Raw genomic sequence first — 21028 nt, forward strand, 5'->3', positions numbered from 1 at the left:
TAACTAGCAAAGAGTCTATTTAAAGTCGACTTTGTTATGATATTTCTGAAGCGCATCTCGCTTGCATATTGTTTGCATTTGATTGTAATAAAAACTTTCTAGGAAATTTTGTAGCTTTCAGCTTTTTGTGCGTTTACGTAGAATATTCGGAAAATGTTTTACTAGTTTTTGCAAGTAAAAAAATATTTGTTCACCGAACCATGTAATATCTACAAAGAGTTATATCATATAATGTGCATACAAGATAAAATGAAACCGAAAACCTATACTTTGGGTATACATATATAATTTTCATATTATTTCTTACTAACTTGTAATAAAATATGTAATATAATGTTGTTTTTTATATATATAAACGTACATAACAAAAAAATGCATACATCCGAATTGAGAACCTTGGGACCTAGAAACCTAGATTTTTTTTGGGAATTCGGTAAAAAATTTAAACAATCATAATTTCTTTTCAATAACACAAAAACCACTAACATGTATTCCCATGAATATCTAAACATAGCGTATTCTCTCAAAGGGTCAAATTCTCATATAGCAAGCGGGGGTATAAAGTAAATCTCCACAAGATAAGCGCTTATGCTAATACTATGTTTCATTTCTGAGAGAAAAATGTTAAGTTCAAACGTGCCCGTGTCATGATATCCATGATTTGAAACGTGTTGGAATTGAGAATAAATTTTAAATTGAAAACGGGTAAGAGGATTACAGAACCCCGGGGAAATCTGAATGGCACATCACTATGGAAGATTTCTAGCTATTTCTTCTCGGTATAAATTTAATATAAGTTAGCTGGTATTTACATGCTTGCTTGTACCGCATTGCCCGAGGACCTGTAGTCCCCTGGGCGTGGTAGGTAACTGCTGGTGCACCGTGTATTTGACCTTATTTATTAATACGTAAATTACCGGAACTTCCTTGTGTCCTAGATTTTATTTCACAATAATGTGGCTTTTGTTTTCATAAAATAAAACAGAATATGTTAATGAAAAGCTTTTCGGTTTAGAATAGTTTCCTCGTATTAAATATTAAAAGAATTGTATTATTCACAACGATACCTTTTTTGAGGAAAAGGACAGTCCGATTTCAAATCCGTAATCTGTAAAAGTTTTCGACTACTTATCTTAAGTAAATGGACAATACAAGGTCAAATCCTTCTGAAAAACTGTTACAAAGTCAGAGGTAAAATCCGCAACAGGAAAACAGTAGCTGTCCTTTGACCCAAATATCATATGAGAAAAATTGCATACATTCTCTGTACACGTAAACCCTTTTGTGTACATCAACTTGAGCAATTTGTCGCTTATTATTTCACTTAGGACATGACGTGTCACACTGTAGAACGAATTTCATCACTTATTTGTGAATTCAGATAGTCATGCGTATCTACTTCCCCAAGGCGATGTGGGCGGCCATATCGCCCTCAGGCTCAGCTATTAATAAAATCAATTTGCTTTCATGTTTACTTATCATCTTATTTTAAGATATAATAAGGAAAACAAATACATATTTTTTTCAATTATACAGCTTAAATCAAAAGGAATAAGTGAATATAAAAAAATCGCGAATCAGGATTTCAGCGAAGAAAAAGAAAATCGTGGAAATGTATGAAAGTACTTGAAGAAACTTGGTGTATTTCAAACTAAAGTTTGTGGATTTGCATTTAAAAGTAGAACAGCTAATAGCTAACTCTCGTTTGAAATATTCAAGACACTACCGTGACTGTTCGTGCTTCTGCATTCAAAATCTTAGGTACTTACTTCAAATAAAGAAAATACTCAAATATTTTCACTAAGCGTACAATGTAAGACAAGTTTAGGTAAGCACTTGAAATATTAACCCCTATTTCCAATACTTGGCGAAGAGCCTAATAAAAAATAAATATGTAGTGAACCACAATATAATAGCAACTACATTATATCATTCACACATTGCCGATCTTTGTGCGTGTCAGTGACGCAGCAATAACAGATATTTATCGCCGCCATTTTGTCGTTATAAACCAACCCCAGGATCTTGTCACCTGAGATTTTGTAGGATTATTTGTTCTTACGATGATTCCGCTATGAAATATATACGAGATGTTTCATAGAATAAATCATGTTCTCCTCCGGGGCAAATTGTGGTAAGTGGGTTACAGAAATAAAGAATTGTAAATAACGTGGAGCGTTACTTTTGATCCTATTTATGTTAACTGTTGCTGAAAACTGTTTGAATTATGTCTGTACTAAACAGTTCAAAGATAAATCTTTCTGTATGGTAGTAATTTACGCTTCAATAACTACTTTAGATAGTAATTACGAGAGTTGTACATAATTCTAGTGATGTGAGGAAAAAACGGGCTTGCTTGATTTGACCACTGACAATATAGAGTATGGTCTTGTCTCACAATGGCTGCCATTGCGTTGACGTATGCCATCGAGTCTCATTAAAACCTCCACGAACAAAAACACAGCATACAGCCGGGCAAATTCACGAGTTAAATCAGATTACGTAACGATGTTATTAACTTGACAAAGGGTTTAAATTAGACAGAATTTAATTCAAGGCAATTAGGCAAATTCAAAAGAATGTAATTTTTTACCTGTGTCACTTTTGACAAAGGCTCAACGTGCTGCCTCAATGGCACAAAACATAAATGTACTTTAATATATAAAATGTTAAAGTCAGAAGTAGAGATTCTACAAAAAACTTTCTTTGGGTTTCTGTGGTTGCCGTGAACAAATTAAGGAAACACGCCGTGACTAATCACCCGGTCTATGTAAATTGAAATACATTTTGTCACCGTTGGTGATTAATTTATCTACCTACATGATCTTAATACAATGCATTCCACAAAGTTTTATGTGTAGATTAAAATAATTCATTACGTGCTTGTTAAAAATGGGACTAGCCTAAGGCACTTTTGCTTAGCTTTTGCTCGTCCACTTTGATAATAATGAAAGCAAAACATGACAGATATATTTTGATTTTAATCAAAAAAGATTATAAGGGTTTTTATTCACATCCACAATTATTAAAATGAATACTCGCTGCAGTGAATTTATATAATGTTTAAAAAATTAAATTATCTTCAGTATCGTGACTACGTCTAGAGAAATACGTTACAGGTGTGTAAACCTACATTCCTGAAACTTCAGCTTAGCCACGTCCAAAGTCAGAAGTGCTAACTCACGAGCTAATAAGTTATTCCAACAACGTTCTGAGCAAAAGTACCTAACTATCAAACAGCAATAACGCAGTCCAAATATTCAGAGTACATATCACAAGTACTCTTATTCATAGTTAAGCTTACAGCCTCGCTTTGTTCAGAACTGCAGTTTCCCAATCTGCTTATTTCAATATTAGATTTATGTGTGGAACGGCGCACGGACTTCCGAAACCATTGCCTATTGTGTGGAGAGAGAAGTAAATAACTTTAGTCGTGAATTTAAATCAATTGATTCTATCGGCCGGTGTATTGGGTACGAACTTCAACCCTTTCGAGTGTCGACTGCTTGAGGTTACGAAAAGAGTAATTGTGATCCTTATTTACATTTGTTTCTCTGAAGATCGAAAATAGATTGCCTGCTTAAAATACTGATAAAAATAGAGCGATATTCAAAACTGAAGTATGATTGATATTCCCTCGAGACCTCTTGGCGATTTATAAATATGACCATGTTTGAACTGATGACCTTTTGAACATCACTCAACGCCTTAGCTATTGACGCTTGAATTTATGAAGGTATTAGAAATTCCTAGCCTCCCCATCTGTTGCCAAATTCCGGGAGCGAAGAGGCTGTTTTCTAAATGTGGGCAGTAAATAACTTTAATAGTATATTTAAATCGGGGGATGGTCACCCTGTAATAGGATTCGCACGTGCCTGTGACTTTTTCCCCTCAGTTCGGCGGAGTAATTAATTATCCTTTACCTCCGAAACTTTCGGGTCATTAATATTTTATGCCTAAATAAAACTTTTGAAATAATTCTGTTAATTCCTTCCATTATTTAAAATAAACAATAAAACCAAATTACCTTGAACAGCAGTTAGCTATCAAATTACGTAAACTATCGTCATTTGTTCTACCCAGGTGACCCTATCTGCTCCCCTGGATGTCGTAAGAATGGATTAAAGGATTATTTAAGGTGGATCCATGGGACGTAACAGACCCTTTAAGTCCTAATGTTCTCTCAAGGCTTGAGAGGTACGATGACCGTTACTCCACGTCATACTGAGAAAATAGTCATCTCACTAATGAGCGCGAGCGTTGAACCAAAGCTCGGGTAATGGAGCGAGAAAACTGTGAGATAAGGGAGAAGGAATACTAATGTATATTCTGAAGATGCGTCATGATAATGGAATAATAATTATAATGTGCTGCATTTGTGCTATGGTGACAAGCGCAGTAGCCGCGCCCAAAAGGTCCCGAGAGTAGATATAGTCCTAGGTCACGCCAAGGGTTATCGAGTTTTTTACGACGAATTTTAGCTGCAGCCCGAATGTTGGATATTGTGCCCGGTCAATGGTTTCCCTTTACCGATATGAAACTTGGATATGGGACATGGGAATAGTCATTGGCAATTATGTAACCTAGCTCAACCCTTTGGGAAGTAAAGATATCATCTCTACTTTTATATTACAAAAACTAGAAACTACGGCATAATATTCATAGAGCGTAGCAAAAAGTTTTTTAAAATGTAAAAATATAATGAAAAATATACATAGGTAAGCTAAAACAATTAAAGTCGTCATTATTTAAATGTGAGGGTGTTACGTTCCCATGAAGTAAAAAAGATAATGTAGTATTTCGGAAAAACAGCAAAAGTTTTCTTTATCGACTATCATAACCGTGATAAAATATACAAAACGTTCGCACAGTCATAAGATAATCTTATTATTTATAGCAAATGAATTTATTACAAAATCCAATTTGGCACAAAATCAAATTGTGAAGAATTGAGTCATTTCCTTGCAATTATTCAACAGCCATTACTGAGGAAAAGAATAAATTAAAATGCTTCGCAATTTGCAACCAAAGACAAATACAGGACCAGCAACAATTGGATTTGCTGGCTTTAAAAATTAAACCGCATTTTACGAAAAAAATGCGCAAAATATTCGCGCCAATTTATTACGCGCTAAAAACTGTCAAAATGTACACAGAAGCCTTCCGCCATAGCGAACATTGGCTTTTCACCGTCGCTTTTAATGGAAAGATTCATAGCATTATTTCATTCAAAGGCGGTTCTGCAATATTGGTCTTGCGGTTTTAATAAATGAAGTTGAACAATTCATGAAACGGCCTTTACATTCTTCTGAATAAGTTGTGAAGTAATTAGAGCTGCTAGGAAAGGGTGATCGAGGTTTGTCTATGGCTCTGGCTAGATATGCACCTACATATTTTAATTATATTTATAAAATGGCACGGCTTTATTAATATAACCATTTATTTGTGTAAAGTTCTTTTATTTTGCACTGTATTTTTTTACCTGTAAAGGATCGGTGAAAATGCGTATTCGGTGTTTTAAAAAAAATAGGATTTTATAAATTGCCAACTTTAAAATGTATGTCGTTTCATTGCACATAAAACTCTACCTGTGTATCTAATATTATATTACGTATTACAAAAACTTAATAACGAAAGCTTGAGTCTTATTAATATAAATATTATCAGATCATACAAAAGTTAAAATAACAACGTAATATGACAAAGACGAGTATAACAATAAGAAAGATAACATTATTAATACAAATATAATAAAATAACAGAATCAACAGAGTCCTGTGGAACCAACAGTAATAGTATTACGATCTGCCTTTGTAAGATTTCTCGATTCAAAGAAATTAGAGTGGTTTGCTTAATTTTGCAAATTAATTTAATCATGGAATTTCTGACGTTTATGGAGCTGCGATATTACGTGAGAGGGACTCTAATGTAACCGCACCTGAATTACATTAATAATTTTAATTCGTTGATTTGTTTTGAGGTCGTTTTATTTGAGTTTCAAATTATTATTATGCTAGAAATTCAAAGTAAGATTCTTCTCTCTATATATTTGTAGATGAGTCAATTTTAAATACACAAAATAATATTTATACAAACTTCTAATTGAGAACATGCAGTGTTCCAGCTCTATCAGTTGTTAGAAATATTTATGACTGACAGATTTAGTTTTACACGTTTATTTGTTTACTCACCTACATTTGTAGTTGAATGAGGGAAATAAACTCGCTTACTTGCCTACAAACACGCCCATATAATATAAATATAGAATGTAGATAGCCTACACAGGACTGACGGTTGTAATCAAGAGGAATTTCATTAAAACTGTTACTCAGTCGAGACACTGAAAAAACAGACCAACTAGGCAAATAACAAAATGTACCTAGACCCTGTAAATACACAGACTTATTGAATAATAAATAATGTCACCGCAATTCCACGAGTACGCAAAGTAAACCACTTCTCTTAATACATACAGAGACACTTTCTAAGCGCGAGTGAATTAAACATAGCCTCCTAATTGTGCGTTAATATTAGCCGAGTTACGCGATAAAAATTTATGTGAAAACACGCTGAAAATTTAGCGCGAGCCTGGATATTGCCGTTTACGAAGACTTGTGTGTGAGTGTTACTGTGGAAACTCGAAGCGAGTGTGTAGTCAAGTGAGGGAAATATGAGATATTTTAAAGAGTGTTCGTTGGAGTGATATCAAAGAGTAGTGGTAATGAGGTGTCTTGAATTTCATTCAGCTCCTAAGTAATGCCTGTGTGCCCGACACGTTCGCCAAGTGTTGACAGAGTGGTTCATTATCTTTTGTTTAATAATTCTCAGTCATTTTCCTTTCTTATGAAGCTTTAGGATCGATGCGTGTAGGTACTCGAAAATGTAAATTTTCATCTTTAAGGCTTTGTGTGAAATACATTTTACCAAACTTTTCATTTTGTGAAATATCCGCAATCCTTCAGTACTTTTTAAGACGGTAAAAATTTTTTTTTTGTCATACATTCTAAAATATTTTTTTTGTTACCTTTCGTTTCCTGAAGAAGATTATTCTTTTTAAGCTTGGTATATATTTCCATGTAAACTTTCAAAGTATTGATTATAGTAATGGTAGAAAAAATATAATTCTCAATTTCTTACACTCAAAAATCTAAAAAAAACCCTAAAAGATAAGACCTCTAAAATGTAGAAAATAATATTACAGCTCAAATTACTATCCTTATAAATCATAATAATATATTTATAGGTATCAGTGTAAAAACAAAAACAAAAAACAAGCAATCACAATTCCAATATCCAATAACAAAACAACGTTAAAAAGTAATTTATTACTCACTAAACGTATTTATTCGCCGATAAAATTCACGAACAGTAATAAAGGCGGCACATAAAGGTTGTCACTCATTCACAACACGGGAATGTCACAAACAATAGGGTGCATTACGCGGGTATGTTCACAGCACTAGCGTGGAAAAGTACGGGAAAGTTGTCGGGCTCGGGCCTCGGCGGGCGGAGGCGGCGTTCGGAGCGGCGGTCGGCGCGGGACTAGAGTCGGCCCGGGCACGCTCCCGCCCCGGAGCGCGGGATCGCCCACGCGCACTCAACACAGCCTTGGCGTAGCGGTCTAGTTTACAGGCCACGGTCTGTGCTGCTGAAAAACTGAAAAAAACTACACGATACAGTTAATGCAGTTTTTTTTTATTTACTTATAAATTCTGTAAACAGAATTAAAAACAGTAGCGGTCACTTGTATCATCCACTGACCTGAGTTCCATTTTTATCGAAAAATAACTATAAATATATTTGTATATCTTCAAGTATCATTAGACTAAAGTAAACTGCCTAGGTTAAATTCATTCAATATTTCTGAGCTCTGAAAGACGTACTTATAATAAAAGTGAAGATAGCTGGATGCTTTATATGAAACTCATAACCAAGCGTAATTTTCTACGGGAGTCAGAAATTCTATAAGAAATGTTTGCCTAGTCTTATAACAAGCGCCGTCCTTGCCTGAAATCATGGTGGCCGGATATAACAAAGGTTTGTTTGTCAAGGATCTGTTAGGAAAAAAACCAAAGAAAAAAATAGAACCGACTTGGCAAACAAATGGATTAGACTACAGCGTTGTAGCTTGGGAGTCGTGAAACTTAAACATGATAGTACTATTGCAAGTTTCGTATTTTAACTGTGCATTAGGCAAATTAAAGGCAAATACGAATGCAGCGCTGAACAACATTTGCACCATTTTATTACTTTGCTTCTTTTGAATGCACACATTTTGTTACAACTTCTGTATTTACGGGCAGAATACTGATTTAAATATATTACATTTATTTACCCTAAAAGAAGTAAATACTTAGTTTATCTAACACCCAATACGACCCAAAAAAATATAGGTAGGTACCAGCAAGCAAGAATATATTAAACGAATTCCCAAGAAAATTTAATTTCATAGTATCATAAGTACAATCTACACATAAAGGCTTTATAACTTTTATACCCTTTCGCTATCTCAAATTGAGTTTCCTCTGCCAATGAGCTTAAGCCAATACTGTCACAGTCTTGCCATGAAACTACACGTGTTATCTCACTGGGGATACACACACATGAACACAACTACACTAGAATACGGATTATACGCAAAAACGTGGCGATATAGATACCTAACTTTCTGGAACTATGCTATCTTGCAAACTAGATCTGTAAAGAGATACTTACTTACAATGTGTGTTACTTTGGTAATCGTATACAATTGATCTTTGGGAATATTCAATAAAAAAAAACAATTTTGCTTACATCTGACAACAGCTTGGCTAAATATTAGTTTTAAATAAAAGGTAGGCTTTTTATGTCCTTTTGCCATACCTGAAACTGGGATATTCGAAAACCTCTAAATCTGCTTTCACTAAATATAACAACGCAATTTTAAAACGTTTTCAAATTCCGCAAAGATCATACAATATGCACGAATTTAAAAATCACTCAACCGTTTTTTTACCTGTATTTTACTCTAACTAAAAGCGGAACTAAAACAAAGGCCTTTTTACAGAAAATCGAGTGTCGGATAATATACAGAGCTGTGCTAACAAGCTGTGTATTCAATAAAATATTGCCGTGTTTAAATTCAATGCGTTTATAAATTGGTTCCAACCTTGGTAGCAATTGGATGGCTTGTTTTAATGAAACTGTGGAGGCCGGCCTTCGGTCCTCTTGAGAATCGAAGTCCTGGGTAGCGACCGAGCAAGAATCACAACACTACCCTCGGAGATTAGTATACTTTCCTAGTTTGTCCCCACGTCAACTTAACGGACACATGTCGTGGTCCATGTTCCGGCTGTAAACGATACCGAAATACAGAACAGATACATAACATCCACATTCGGGATTAACAGTTGTATATGCGGTATATGTATACCTACCTTTGTGGAGCGGTATATATTTATCCTGATGTGAGATACTTCCCTAATGTAGCAAGACATGAATACATTATTTAATTAGGCCCATCAAAGTTAGTAGCAACATAAATAAACCCCGCTATTTGCTCCTCCCTACGCGAAGTTGACGTGGTGAAAGTTAAAATATTTTATTAAAATTCCCTCCAACGCCGACGTTAGAAAGTTCAGTTTGAATTTTTCAATACGCCAGCTTCGCGCACATCTTAAGTAGAAATTATAATACGGCTGTTTTGATACGTTTACAAGTAGGTAACCAGGAATGCAATTTCAAGTTTGTATGTATAAAACCAAATGATAACTTGGAGCTGGAACTCTTTGCGCAGAGTCAAACTTTTTTAATTATGTTGCCTCCGTCCAATATCGGTTCGCCTTTCCAGCCGATTCAGCGAGCCTTGAATCTCAAGAAATTCGTTTGAACACAAGCTTATCTTTTTTTCAAATTACAGTTAGTTTAATTTGGAACGCTTCCACAAATTCGAAAGACAAAGAAGACGCAACCTAACTTCGTTTGGGTCACATTCAACCTAAACTGTAGAATTCAAAGAAGTTGAACTATTATTTTAACTTAGTCATAGTTAGTTTACATTTTAATTAAAATCCCTTTTTTCTAAATGTGAATTGAAATTAATTAAAGATAAAATCAACAGCCACTATAAATGCTTCGTCACCGTAAGTAATTAAAAGAAAACACCTCAAAGTTATAATATCTTTGTTATAGGCAGCAACATTCAAGTGTCATTGAAATATCTTTAGTTCGACCCCTGCTCTCTAAAAAAGTAATATCGCATTGTGATATTAAAAATAAAATTCATTGTTGCGCAAAGTAATGAAAATAAAGTGGTACGACCAATCTTTGTTAAACCCAGTTAAACCTATATGAACTATATGAATAGTTTCCAACTGGGACAATATTTTTAAGCACAATGATGAAAATAGATTAAATTTAAAACACTTCAATATTTTTAAGAAGGTCTTATCTATATAGTAGGTACTAGGTATAAGAAAATATAACAATATCGTCAGTTCTGTTTTATAAGATGAGATGCACTATGTAAAGAAATCCTCCCGAAGGGAACGGACGCGGTGTAGTTTGTATGCAAACGAAGTCGCGGACAGCAAATACCTTAAATATACAATTTAGGTTCATCTACAGCACTAAAGATTGCTTTAAATGTTTGACTACAAAATTAAACGAACCTTACAGAATTTGCCTAACAAAAAGTTAAGCCATTAACAACAGTGAAGTAATATACATCTAATTCGTTATGTGATGTGTTGTTTGTTCGACAAGCGTTCATATAGGTTTAATTACGGTAAAGGGGCAGAAAGCCAATTACGGTTCGCCTGAAAATATAATAAAATGTAAATTGCCAATCATATTGTCGAGCGACATTCGGATACGAGTCGCAAAGCGGCAAATATTTTGTGTGCGGTTCATTGTTCCAAACGTAATAAGTATTTATGAATTACACAAACAACAGCTAACAACAATATTTGGATTTATATTCGGGATTTTTATGAAGCAATAAAAATATTCATATTCTCTGTTTATTCATTCGAATGAAAGAACCTGGTAAACAGATAAAGTGCCGGTAAACGGTCGTTTTCGCCACCCACCCTCTTTGCCACAAACTGCCGTCTGAAAACATCGTTTAAGTTTGGTCTAGGTGACTTATTGTGACTTTAATCTACAATATCTACTGCTTGCTCCGTTCACAAACATAAAAACCAAGAAACACTTGTCTGTTTATGATATTTACATTTGCATACCAATCATTGTACTACGAAAAATCAAATAAATCGTTTTCTTAACACGTCTTTCGTAAGATCTTGTTACAAAAATCTTCACAGGTCAATTGTCAGTCTTATAGCGTTATGTGTAGTATGCACAAAACAACCAGAGTCAAGGCGCCTTACTACATAAATATTCAAATTGAGTAGAACGTCTAATAGCTGTAGAGATCCCAAACAATATACAAACGCTTATATACGACAACCCTTTATGTACGGGAACATGAACAATTAGCTTAGACTGGCTATAAGTTATACAGGCGCTCACATATGCTAGATAACTTCTATACAGTGTGTTCACAAACTAACATTCATAATTTCAACTTAGGTAAACAAGGTTCCCCTATTTCAGTGACACATAACTTGGTAGATAAAGTCGAAGTCACAAATAAGTTTGTACTTTCCAATGCCAAGTTTATCGCTTTTCAGGATATGAACATTGGAAAAGTTTTTGATGTATCGCTTTTGCATTAAAACCTGACTTGTTATGACTGATTGGTGGTGTAGATTTCGGTACTTTTTTGTTTTGAATGGACGGCCTTCTTATCAATTTGGATGCATGAGTTTATCTCTCTTGAATTGATACTACTTAGATATGCTATGTAGAGTTTGACGACTTCATTTGAACCGGTAACATATTCAATTACTAACATTCGAATTTATGTAGTGTTTTGTATATTATACAGTTATATCATTATGCCACCAATAATATAACGACGCAGGACTAACCTCAACAATACGAATTTCCTTTGGACAAGCACACAATAGTTCGTTCTCATATTCCTGCACACCGATATCGAAACTAACTACTATCGACGGTTGGTTTCCTGCTTTCCTCAATTTTCCTCGCCTTCCTTGCTCAGCGTACTCGAACTAAACGATATTGTCGTCTGCACAAGATTTAATTGAAGTGGTATTAATGTAGCGGTTTCGTTCCGGTATTAAATCCCTATTATGTGTTAAAGGCGGTGTTCATACAAGCGCCGCGTGCCGTATATTAAGGCAGTTGACAAACTCCGCCACTTTCATACGTCCATTATATACAGCGCCTTATGCGAGCCTTATTACACATCGTTTATGTGCAGCCTTTGAGTTTATTTTATAGCGTGATGGCAATGTCTTGAATTATATACTCTTTGCACTAAGCTTACGACAAGAGTGGCTTTTATGAATACATAAAGAAAATTGCGAAATTTGCATCGAACTGTGATAAGATGAAGCTCTAAAATGAGATATTGAAGAAAAACAACCATCAGACATGAATCCGAAATGGATAACTCGAGTTATTGCAGCTTCGTACCGTGCCAAAAATGGAAAATGATATTCCTTTTTAAATCAGCATTTGTAATTCTGTTATGATCTTTATTTTCTCGTTTTAAAATTGAAATATGAGACGGATTAACAGAGCTGGTGTTATTTTTAAGAAAATCTTGGTCATTTTAAAGTTCGTAGCCCTCCAAGCTCCTTATAGTAATAATGTAAGTTTGCTAACCCGCACAAGGTGCAACGGACGAACTCTCGCTAAGTACGCAAAATTAATTTGTGAAATGTACACGTTGATACTTTAGCCCGTGCTACTATAAGACGATGTTCCAAGATAGGCGAGTCGTGGACTTGTACCTTTTAATTTTCGTGCTGAGCAATAGAACAACGTTCTGTCTGCCTTACAATCCATTAATCCAAATGTCCGCGCCCGATCACGTCCAATGGCAATTGGATTTTTTCTTTTATCCTGTTGCAGACTGCTAAGAGTACCAATCTCTCCTTCTGTAGCTATTTCATCCAATAAAACTGCACAGTTTTCAAGTTCCCCTTCACCCTGTGTTGCATTTAGTTTACGATCGGCTCTTAACGGCGACGGAACTCGCACATGAATCGTCTTAAACTTTCCAATTTGTTTCTATTGAAGGAAGGAACTGCGGTTGCAATTAAGTTTTGATGCCATCGCCTTTTGATGTCCGTTTTTGCTCATAGATATCTTGATTTATTAGTTTTCCTTCAACTACATTTTTTTGAGAAAATGGAGTAAACTTATCAAGCTTATAAGTAATGTCTTCAAAACTGACAATTATTATAATCTCAGAATAGGCTAAGGAAAAATCAGTCAAAGGGATTTCGTCGTATCTTAAACACTTAATTATTAAGGAGCGAAAAGCCAGAAACAGAGAGGAGGTTTATTTTTATACTTATAAACCTAAAATGTTCAGTTAAAAACAACTAACAAAGGCAAAACAACATTCCCACGAGTGTATCATATCATAACAATAGTATCGGAAAAATTGCTGTAAATATGTCGATAACCTCTAGCCTCGTATATAAATACGTGTCTGCTGAAAATCGACGGCAGATGGTACTTCACGTCATAAATTACACGAAGTAGTGAGACCGCCGGCCGTCCGAGAATTACGAATAAAATTCCAGTAAAATAGTTTGAATTGCTATCATCGATCGAGCATAGGTTTGGCGGTTTTCTAGAATTTTTCATTTTGTTTAAGTATTGGTTAGATTTGTTACATATTTGCATAAAGGTTTACATTAAAATAATATTTATACAAATCATATTTTTATTTACTATGTATTTGTAAGAACGATTCTTTATACTGTTCACGTTAATCGATCAATAGCGATCGTTTGGAATTCTCATTGTCCAATTTCAAAATTGACTTGATTTCTCACATTGTAAATAAATTAATATATCTACCTACCTAATCCCTATTACAACTCCACTTATTACAGTTTAGCGCAGAAATCTCCTCTCCTTTCATTCGGTTCAGCTAACTAAAACAAGCTCTCACACTAATTGGACTGAAAGCCTGAAAGTGCATTCGCCACCAAACGCGCTGCACGGTTCACTGGGATCCTTAAGCATCGTTAATCAACTTACATTGACAAAGTTGTATCTGATTGTACATATCTCGTATCTGCGCATTTCCCGGCTCCCTTTCACCAAAGTTTCAGTTTCAGTAACAGCCTGAAAGCATGGCTGATGCAGATCGCATTAAATAAATAGCACTGAAATGGAACTTCATCAATTAGAGTGGCCGATGTTACCAACAAACTGAATACGTGAATAATGTCTATAATTAATATCACGTAATGGAACCGTTCGGCCGGTGTATACTTTACCTCCGAGTAACTTAAGACTGTCTTAATTTGAATAGATTTATTAAAAGGATTTTGGTGCTGTTGTTGTTTACTTTTCCTTATAATCAATATGTACCTTACCTATGTATTTACCTTCTTACCTACTTGTAGCAATTCTTCTGTTGTTGACAAATCGTAAAATTGGAAGCCTTTATCAGTTTGATTTCATCTTTAACGTGAGGTAAAAGATTGCATCGCTGGGATCTTTGTGCACAAAAATTTAATGCTCATTTTAATTTTACGGTTTTCTTGTAACTTGTAGTGATACGCTTACACACACGGCATTGTTGAATATCAAATACCTTATTAATAAGCTAACTATACATAATTTAGCACCTTGTAACACTACCCAACTATACCCACAACTACAAGCATCGGTTACATTCGGCAGACGTGTACAGCACGCAATGTAATCAATCAGTGTTGTGTAGCACCTAATTTGCTAATTCCAACTCGCTAAATTGCCTGCTCAGTCATCGTGTAATGTAAAGCCCGGATCGAATCTATTTGTAACTTTTCACTGTCACTCGGCATTATCTGTTTTACATTTTGATATATTTTCGCTGTGTAGACAAGATGTGAGACGCTTTGAGTTTTCGCGGGCTGTGCATACTTGTTTACTTACCACACATCTGCTTATGTGTGAGTGAGTCCTCGCGTATGCCACAGTGAGATAATTGCTGAACAATTGAAAATCGTGCATTGTAAGCACTTTTCCTTTTCCTTGTGAGAGCAATGACGTAATTACATAAATCAAGTGTGTATTTGTAGAACCAGCCCCTTAAATTTTAATTCACGTCACCAATTCTCAGTAATGCAAAGTATTCACATATGACAATTTAGACTTTGTCTATAAAATGCTTGAAGTTCTGCAAATCTTTTACATCAGCGGTAGATCCCACTATCAGCAACAGTTTCACTTTACAGGAATCCAATAAACTCTAAAAAGAACGCACGCACAAAAAGAGTCGATAAATATACATATCGACAATTCGAATCCCGAATAAAGCACTTGGAAGACAAACAATGTATCTAAGTCCCTCGTAGACCATCATTTATTTTATGTGGAAAAAAGGGATATTCGCCACCACAGTTAGAACGTTATTGCAATACGATGTGCCCCTAACCGAATTTATAAATCATCTTGAAAACCCAAGAGTTTTTATGCCTACATGTTAAATATTTTATCACAATGGTTATCTTTAAATAGTCAAAGTTTCAGAAAGTTTCATAAACACCGTAAAAAACTTAGGCGAGTAATAATTAGAGGTAATTTTTCAATGATGAGATAACTTTTAACCTAAGCGTAAATAATTGAGTAAATACTTATAAAAGTATGAAAAGCTGCCTTAAACTAGATTAGTTAAACATTTTCAGACTTTCCTTGGTATCACAAATAGGTACCTAAATAAAGATATGCTTTTTATTGTTCTTCGAGAATATAGATTTCGGTAGTTTATTTCGTCACGTATGTACTAAAACCGGTGGACTAAGGTTTTCCAATTTGGTGCTGCTTGCAATATCAAAATTATATGCATAGCTAGGCATAACATGAGTAAGTAGATTATTACCAAACTCAGTAAAATTATAATATTGTTTCAATATTACCTGAATTTAATAGGAGTGTATTAGAATGCTATCGCTACGATAGTAGATAAATACTTTTCAGGAAAGGTATAAAGACAAACTTTATGGCACTAAAATATTTCGTTACCTTGTGAGTTTTCTATGTACTATTGTTTATACAAATACATAAGCATATTCAAAGCATTTAACGTAAAAGTAAACGTAATAAAATACAGCATAAACCACGGAGTGTAGCCAACGGTAACAAAGCAATTATTTTCTATTAGCAGCATGTTGCAATTGTTTTTCTCTAGGCGTTATTACGCCCTTGCTCATTATACCGTTCCACGTTATTTATTAAAGCAGTGTTAATAGCATATAAATTTTATTCTACTGGGAAAACCATGAATAATTATTAAAGGTTTTTCATAAATTAGAAGAAATTAGCAAGCTGTTTCTCGCATTCTGAACTTCAGTTAGTTGCCTTCCTGAATAAAACGTATTCTCCCGGGCCCCATTTCTATTAACGCCATTACAAAAACGAAATATAAAGCAGTTCGTGACATTTAGGCAGAGAAAGTTGTATCTTAGTCTTACGAGGATATTTTAAAACAAAATAGCTTGAAGAAACTACAATATAAATCCCAAAACGCAGCTCTCAATATAAAATCGAGCGAAAACCCTTGACATAACCATTACATTAAATACGTACAAGTATTAAGATCGATCGCAAATCGTGACAAAAGATACATCTTGTTGCTTTATGGCTTGTCAAGACATTTGTTACTTTGTGTATTCGTGTCAGCGAAACAATGTAATTGAACATCTCATAATGACAATTTATTAAGACGATTAAGAGCGACAAATGGTTGTTTTAAAACCACTTTTCTCTCTATGTCTATTTAGATATAAAAACTAGGTGTACTGCTATATGAAGCTTATAAAAATACATAGCAAAAAGTTTGATACCTAAATAGAATTAGCAAAATTATTCGTTAAATCGATTTCAAAAGCTTCGAATAGTCGAGTTGGAAAAGTAATCGAATAGTGGCGTTTCAATCGGATTTAACTAAACCGATCTGTTTGTCTTGACACTTGATTTGATAGCTCACGTTTATACAGTTTTGACTTACCTTTTTTATACTTTTGCAGTAACATATTGGCACAAGCAGCTACAAAAGTAACGATAATTAAAACATTTTAGTGCCGGCCCCCGCAACCGCGAGCGCCTACATTAAATTTTAAAGCTAAATGGAGTGTTTTTCATTTAATTTTCCAATAATCGACTCAACATTATTTAAACCGCTAACGAAAATGGTTAGCCTTATAATTCCGGGAATAAGTGCCGAGATTTTTAATAAAGTGAACGTTATTAAGTAATAACTAATTATGAAAACGTGGGTGTTACCTTTTTCTGAAAGCGGACTTCAGTGTCTACACATAAATAAGAACAGAAATAATGTGTAGGTAACTCGGAAGTAATAGATGGGTATGTACATATTGCGTGTGTGAAAATTACTGCGATTTCATGCGTCCGGATAGTATGCCTAAACCACATTTAGGTTGCCACATGTGGCCACATTCTGAGGTCACTGGGGCAGTAATTATTTGCTTACTCACATATTTGCGGCTAACGCTACACGGGCTAAGGGTATTCAATCCCTTACATTTAACAAAGCTAACTTCGTATGAAAGTTGATCATTTCTAAAGCGAATTTTCCTCAAAGGGTAAATTGAAAGGTTTCTTTGGGATTTGCCGATCGGCAATCTGTTCACCTACATTTTTGTAAGCTAAATATTTTTATGTGGATCCGTCTCTTTGTAGTCGTAGTTCTATTCGATTATTGGAAAATGGCTGACACACCATTACGATATGAATAATTTGCTTTCTGTGATCGTAAAGGCTAGCTATTTTCCTATGAATTTCGTAAATAGCACGAGATTACACGAAGAGTGGCATTAATAGCTACAATATCCTGCTTTACCGCTACTTACAATTTATTAAGATAGAGCGTGTAAGTACCTATGGCGGGCGATATCTTCTTACGACTGTTTATGAATAGTGGTTTTATGGCCCTGTTCATATTCAGCTAGTTGCTGAAATGTGGACGCTTTTGCCAGATATCTAAATAAATATTGTTGGAAAAAACTATGAAAACATCATTTGAGTATCTCAGTACACAAAAAGAATCGAGTGTAGGTAATATTATTTCATCATATTTATTTCCCGCTTACACAGGGCTATTACATAGGGCCTTCATAAAGCCCTTCAAGAGACAAAGACTACTTAGGTACACGAGAAACTATAAGGACTACTAAGCAATCATTAAGCATTCTCTAAGCTAGAATTATGAATACAACTCCGCCATTTTAATATTTAAGTACGTAATGGGTGGAGGGTTAATTTATGTCCTCAAGTTTTGGGATACACTCCGGCGCCGGCTAATTAAGATTTATTGCGTTTTATTTATAATTGATGAGTCACTTCTGTAGCTGATGGCTTTGTGATTGTTTCATTTGTTTCTCAAGATATGACATACCTATTGACTACGATGATCAGTCATCGTGTTCATTCGACGGTCTAATAGGTTTCAGGTGCAGGCAGTAATATTTTTTGGAGCTAACAAAATTTACTTACTGGTCACATGACTCGCTGCCTTGTCTTGCATGGTTTAATCAGTTCAGATAATAATGGAAGAGAGAACTAAAACTGTATAAATAAACAAACCTTGTATAGGACAAGACAAAATTTATGATTCTGTTTAGCATCTTAATTTCCCGAAACCATTCAAGAAGGTCTGAATATTTAATTCTATGGACACTCAAAAATAGGAAAAAATCAAGAATTTCATATTTACTTACAGCAAACAAACCGCTACCATATAAAAAATATTACCGCAGTTCACAAGAATATTTAAATATTAATAAAGCAACGGTCTTTCATAAAACGGGCTCTGGGAAAGTGGGGAAATGGAAAATTATCGAGCTACTGGAAACTTTAAAAGTTGCGCTTTTAATGAATGGAGATATAAAATTTATATCCTGCCAGTACTTTCCGATGGTGAATATCCTGGGATAAGTTGTATACCTACGTCTTTAGTGTTTATACTAGGTATTTCCTACTACCATTAGTCCATAGAGATATTATATCCAGACATCGGCGGTACTGAATCCGGACAATAGCGTTTGTTAGTGCGGGTGAACCTATCACCGTTTATCCAGCTTCGAAACAAAAAATATAGGTATCTACATATTGCGGTTAGCCGCGGTTTAACGGTCGGTCACCAGTGTAAAATATATGTGGGTTTGTAAATCTGGAACATGAAATCTGTAGCTAGCGGTATGTGACATGTTACATATAGTATGTATCTTACTTAACGGTGTCTGTATGATGACTTATATTTTAGAAGGAACTGCTTATAAAAATAATGATTCGTAAATCAAAAATGTTAGAAGCAGCCTATTGAATATTGATGTTCGCTGAAAAAAATAACAAAAACAATTCGAATTTTACTATCGCTGGTCATTTCAAGTTTTTAATAAAGCTAGCCTGTTCTAAACAATCATAAATGTGATATGCAAACTGAACATATTACATAGTTATATTAATTGATACAATCACTCCTGGGATTTGCGGCCACATCGCAGTTGGCTCCGAATATGTCAAACAATTTAATATGTTAATTTAATCAAACCAAATCGCACGCACTGCGGCTTTGTTACAATTTATAGGTGTATATTAATCGACGGACATTTAATTGCCTTTGGATTTAAATAACAATGTTAATTCAGAAGTTAGGTTCGATTATCGTGTTAGACATAAGGCTGATTGCCCATTTATCACGACTTTACAGTAATGGTTCTACTGACATCATGAAGCATCTCATTAAGGTTTCCATCTCCATATCGCAATTCGACTTAATCGGTTCAACTTTAACCCATAAGAGGGCAGCAAACAAACGCATATTCGCAACTATAATATTCACTCAATATTAGTAAGGGTTGTAGCTGTCCATGTGATTTCGTTATGAGGCAGCTATTATTTATTTACCTACCTACATGTTTTTCCCATTACCACTCATCCGCAGTTAAGTAAACACGATAAACAGTGGGATTGCAACCAGATAATGAAACTACCATGCCTATCACACCATTATGATAAACACTGTTTTATCTTATCTTATTTTTCCGTGACAATAAATCATAAGTTTCAGCTGATATCTATTTTTAACCATAAGGAGTTTCACATACGGCATCGCGTTGACGCGAATCTCTTTTAAGTCTTACTTATATGCAAAATCAGCCGAAACCTTTCATACGAACACTGTCGACCGCATGGAAAACCGCTACGGAATCGTATGTTGTGTGTGAACCGTCTTTCTACTCAAAAAAAAATTCAGTCTTTCCATTATTCTATTTACCATTAGAGGCTATTTATTAAAATCCACTCATAAATATTTCAAAGTGTAGTCAAGCATTTTCCCATTCTTTTTGTGCATCATAAACCATGGGATAAAAAGGGATGACCAAAAATATTGAATATGGGGTTGCTTGATAAAGCAGAAAGATTATAATGTGGATAAGTATTGTAGGCGCCCATCAATTTATTATTTCCACGGCTATCGGTCGCTCGGTACCGGTGTAGGCGACGACTATGCGAATAAACTTTGGACCTAGCACTATCAATTTATTATCTGACAACTTTATTAGATTTATTGTTTTTGTTCACTTTAAATTGATGGTATATAAGAGAAAGTTTACAGTGTGTTTCAACCGTGGTTATAAGAACTTATTGATCAGACATTGCATAGTTTGTTTATGTAGGTACCTAAGTAGTGGTAATCTATTCATAGTATAGTAATTTTCTTGAGACCCATGTTTCAATAAAAGTTCAACAGTGATCACTATTCCAATCATACTGAATTCTTAGAAATATGAGATACAGAATAAGTTGAAATTGCATCAGACAAGATGAACGTCAAAGATATTACGAAGCTTCAAACTTGATATTATTAAGAAGACTGCCAAAGGAGTTTCAACGTTAATATTTTCTATGCAATCTTCGGTATCTTGGA

At 34.7% G+C, this 21028-nt stretch overlaps 1 protein-coding gene across 2 annotated transcripts in view; it reads right to left on the reverse strand.

The window, feature by feature from the left end:
* Positions 1 to 7564, reverse strand: part of LOC110379607 (monocarboxylate transporter 3) — a 57002-nt gene extending 49438 nt beyond the window's left edge. For both annotated transcript variants that reach the window (XM_021339341.3, XM_021339340.3), the window contains exon 1: positions 7334 to 7564. The gene's annotated coding sequence lies outside the window, so the exon portion shown is untranslated. The remainder of the gene's footprint in view (positions 1 to 7333) is intronic.
* Between the last annotated feature and the right edge of the window lie 13464 nt (positions 7565 to 21028).

The sequence above is a fragment of the Helicoverpa armigera genome, chromosome 18 (genome assembly GCF_030705265.1).
Source record: "Helicoverpa armigera isolate CAAS_96S chromosome 18, ASM3070526v1, whole genome shotgun sequence".
NCBI lineage: Eukaryota > Metazoa > Arthropoda > Insecta > Lepidoptera > Noctuidae > Helicoverpa > Helicoverpa armigera.